The sequence below is a fragment of the Clytia hemisphaerica genome, unplaced genomic scaffold, assembly GCF_902728285.1.
Source record: "Clytia hemisphaerica strain Z4C2 unplaced genomic scaffold, Clytia hemisphaerica genome assembly, whole genome shotgun sequence".
Classification (NCBI taxonomy): Eukaryota; Metazoa; Cnidaria; class Hydrozoa; order Leptothecata; family Clytiidae; genus Clytia; species Clytia hemisphaerica.
In genome coordinates, this window is record NW_027104238.1 from 688,001 (window position 1) to 692,795 (window position 4,795).

At 39.5% G+C, this 4,795-nt stretch overlaps 1 long non-coding RNA gene across 1 annotated transcript; it reads right to left on the bottom strand.

The window, feature by feature from the left end:
- Nucleotides 1–709: 709 nt before the first annotated feature.
- Nucleotides 710–3,660, bottom strand: LOC136816117 (uncharacterized). The gene is made up of 3 exons (XR_010847802.1): nucleotides 3,219–3,660; nucleotides 1,640–1,713; nucleotides 710–1,052 (listed from the first exon to the last, which is right to left on the bottom strand). It is a non-coding gene; the product is annotated as an uncharacterized lncRNA (long non-coding RNA).
- Nucleotides 3,661–4,795: the final 1,135 nt, after the last annotated feature.

Below are 4,795 nucleotides of genomic sequence, written 5' to 3' on the forward strand. Positions count from 1 at the left end.
ATTGATGTGGCCCTTGGTGCCAGCGGATGTGAGGCCATTGTAGAGGGCTTTTATAGTGTTGTTGGGATACACTTTAAAAATGGTGTTCAACTCAACGACAACTTAGTAAAGCGTGCCATCGTAGCCTGTCGTGAAGCAGTGAAGAAAATTGCAGCATTATACTTGGAAGGTGATGAGAAAGCTGGTTTGAAAAATCATCGGCAAGTAGGATTTTTTGACCCACGTCAAAGAGCTCAAAGGGACGTAAGCAAGGTCGTTGACCGCTTGACACACGATCAGGGCAGATGTCCTCACGTGCTCTAATGAAACTTGCTTCCATTCTTTATTTGAACAATTTTACGAGACTTTCTTGTTTTGTTCACTCCACGTCTTTTTTTCGTTGTAGGTAAATTTATTTTAAGTGTCTTTTTTCTCTAATTGCAGATTTGCAATTGCCTTTTGGAAATAACACTGGCCATAAAGGTCACTAAAGGTCTTTTTTATAACTACGCTCCCTTTTATGATTTATATTTAGTAAAACAAGAGGCCCAAGGGCATGAAGGCCCAGAGTCTAAAAACCAATAAACAGGGCTTTGTCATATCTAGTTTGTTTTCGCTTCCTTGAAGGCCGAGTTTCAATCCTTACTCGCACAGATTTCGCACAGTGGGATCGCAAAAATCATGCTTTGGAAAATTTAGAAGGGAACAGGTACAAGAAATGAGAGTTAAATAACAATATCAATGTATTTATTTCTTTTAAACCTAGCAAACTCAAGGAATTCGGATTGGCTGAGAAAGCTGCAAGATGGGTTGAATTCGCTATTTAAATCTGAGCCGAGTAAACCGAGTAGATGCCGAGTATATCAATGTCAGCCGAGTAAATTCAAGTTTAGCCGAGTTTTCCGAATAAATCAGTGTAACAATTAAACGAGTTTGTCGAGTTAATCCGTATAAACTGAATAGATTCAAGTTTAGCTGAGTTTTCAAAGTAAATCCGTGAAAGCTGAATAGATGCAAGTTCGCTGATTTATACTATTGTTGCACTCCACCTGATGATGATGATGCAATGACACCTAAAACAGAAAAAATTCAATATATTAAATGTATACATCCCAAGATCTTCAATTAAAAGGGGTGTGTTAAAATAAAGCAACATTGATCTGTTGATGTGATTCAATGCGATTGAGCTCCCTACAAAGAATAATTACTTAATTTTATCACTGCCAAGGAGTTTCATTAATTATATAACATAAATATTTGTTGCATCTCCTTTCTATGAAACTTTTTCTCTCAGACCCCCCTCTTTTGCACTTTAAAGTCTCTTTTGAAGGGGTTTGGACTATGACTGACTAATCTTGAGGAAATAGACCAGGCGATGACTTGCTGTCGCACCACTTTTCAATAGAACAATTCTCTTAGTGTTTTTTATTCTCACTGATACGTAGGATCTAGAAATCCACAGGGTTGATGTCGAAAATTTGGAGGTCAGAAATTCTCATATCTAATATGACCAACTGGTAGGGCTTGAAGAGTAGATGAAAAAAGTGGCCTCAGTACGCTCACAGTAAAGGTCAGGTATGTTTTTGGAAAAAGTGTGATTATTTAGAATCACTCAAGCGTTATCTTCCACTTCAAACCGAGAAAGTGACAGAGAACTCACCTAAAATTGGGTATCAGTATTGATCTTCTGTTGCCCATGTCTTTAAGGTTGATTGAGCAGACCAGCGCAGGACACTGTAAAGAAAACAAAAAGATTAGTATCTGTCTGAAAATAACAGTATTTTTCACTGATTACACCCAAGTCAGTTCTCACCTAAGTTAAAACTTCTCCTGACTTGTTTTGTGCTACTGCTTTTTTGGACGCATCTGGGATTAAAACAAAGGTTCTTAAATTTTAGGGCAGACTCAAACCCACTCCCCTCCTGGGTCACTTTTTGAAAATGGTTTGGTGAGAGGGAATTCTGGCCTCAGAGTACTGTTGCTCTATTGCCACGTTCTTTTGAGAAAAATTGTGACCTGCGTTTCAAACTAGCCAGTCAAACGACAATCAAACCAATAAAATACCAGCAATACTGTAGACCTTTTGATTTTACAGCAACAATATAAAAAATGTTATGCATCCCCTATTTTGTATCCACGCAATAGGGCAGCAAGCTAAAACATGTTCCGTTCGCGTCATCTTCAAATCCAGTCGGTCGGTCAGTAGTAAATTTTGTCGGGTTTTTTAAATCTAGTAAATCCCGAAGAATGAAGTCGGCAATCAACAAAATCTCTTGCCGCCATCTTTAATTTGCCAAATTAAATGTGCGCGCGCATGTGAGAACCTTAAAAGCAGACCTTATTTTTGGCTCTCGGGGGTATTGGCCCTACCGCGTCGCCGAATTTCGACTTGAAAATTTCAATAAGGGTACATGAAAAAGCTCGAACGCGACTCAATGTGGGTTAAGTAAACAAAAACTCGTAGCGAATGATGATTCAAAGAAGTGCTTAGCTATCAAAAACTTTTTCCGACATTTTGCCGACTTGTACGACTCGGGATTAATGTTTTGAAGGTGAGTCGGTTGGGCGATGTGAACGGAACATATTTTAGCTTGCCACCTAGATAGGAAAATTTAAACCACTATTGGGGCTGTCCACATTGTATTTGTGCACTGAAAATGTCCAAATTTGGGTTCCCCCCACCCGCCCTGTTCCAAAGCGTATGCAAATGTCTACCATTCCAGTCTGTAAATGGGGGGGGGCGGGGTAGACGACACAGAATTTAAGTCTAAATGATTTAAGGAAGTCGGATGTCCGGTGTCGGAGAAGGATATTTTTTCCCACCGGACAATCAAAACACTGGACATGACCAGTCCGGTGCGTACGGTGTTTCTTAATTTTTTGTTTCATAAATGTCCGGCGTCCAAAATTCCCTGTATGTAACACCGGACTGACACTGGACTTATTGCGTCCGGTGTAGCGAAAGGATACTTTTTGCCACCGGACATATACACCAGACAGTCCAGTGCGTCGGCACGGTCCTATAAAATCTTGAGTATCAATCTTTGATCGATCTCCCAATCCGGATCAATAAGTAATCCATAAATCACATCTCATCCTATTGAGCGCAGGGGTCTGGAAGGAAATTCCAAGGCCCTGATTTTTACAGAAAACTATGTCGTCCGCAGGGGTAAATAAAGATGACGAAGTTTAAATAAAAAGGTGCTATCTATTTTGACAGCAAGGAAAAACCAACATACCTTTCAAACATTATAATCCTTATTGTTCATGGTACTTGGAAGCAGGAGAGATGTTGCCACAACACGGTTGAATGACAAAAAAAATTAAACAGAAATTGTATACAAGCATCCTTCTTCTTTCTCGATAAGATTTTGAAAGGAAGTTTCGCAGAAATCCAACCACGTTGTTGAGAGCTAGTCTGGGCATAGGCTGATTGAATTATAAATAACGAACATTGTGGTCTGAACGAAAATCTAAGTTCTAAACCAACCTGTTAGTCTTTCCCGAACAAAAAATATAGCGCGAAGTTGTAGATCTCAATTATTGTTTTATTTATCTGTTCAAGCCTCTCCATTATAGCCAAACAGCCTGGATGGTTTTTTATTATATGACGGAATGCGGCTAATAGCTTAGCGTAACACACGAGCACGACTCTCTTGAAAGGCCCAGTACGCTAAAGCTCTGGGCCAACAATGTAAGATCCCATACATTCTGCATTCGATTGTATTTATATTGTAAGTGATGTTAGTAACAGTAGTAACAGATACTTGCTCAAACTTTAAATCTATTTCGAAATTCTGGTGTTTCGCAGGTCTAAAATAGCAAATTTTCAAAACTTTCGGTGGCTTCGCCCCCTGAACCCCCACCAGGGCCAGCCAAACCGCCAGCTTTGGCGGATCACGCCGTAGCAAATTTTTTTTCCGTAGACGGGCGGAAATATCTTTAATGGTCGGAAATATCTTGTGATGGTCGGAAATATCCAAAACTCTGAAAATTTGAAAATTTAATGGTCGGAAATATCATTTGATGGTCGGAAATATCCAAAATTCTAAAAATTTGCTTCATCTGCAAAAAAATGTAAACAAAGATGGTAGCAATGGTGGTGTGGTGTGGCCAATTTGTTGTGTGTGCCAGACAAGAGTAGTTTTTTATTTTAAGTTTTTGGGACACTATCTGAGAACTGTTCTGTTTCTTAGCTCTTTATACAATATTTTACACAAGACGTAGACAGCTTTTTAGGGAGATAAAGTGGTATTGACCTTTTTATTCACGACTCTTCTTTCTTTCTTGTCTTTTTTATATCCTTTCCTCCTCTAGCCCCCACTGCGCTCAAATCACCCTAAAGCTAGTCCCAACCCTACCTGGACACCCTCCCATTTCCGACCTTACCCCAGGGGGGGGCACTCGATCTGAAAACGACCATACGTTCGGCGTTCGGCGTACGGAATCGAACCCTTACAGTGCATCCAGCTGGCAGTGCATGCAGAGAAAATTTGGCCAAAAAATGACCCTTAGAGCGGGGGCTAGAGGAGGAAAGGATATAAAAAAGACAATAATAAATAATAAAATAATTGAATAAAAAGGTCAATACCACTTTCTCTCCCTAAAAAGCTTGTCTGACACCACAACAAGTTGGCCACACAACACCACCTTTGCTACCATCTTTGTTTACATTATTTTGCTAATGAAGCATTTTTAAAAGTGCTGGATATGTTCCACCATTAAATTTTCAAATTTTTAGAGTTTTGGATATTTCCGACCATCAAAAGATATTTCCGACCATTACACTATGATATTTCCGACCATTAAAGATATT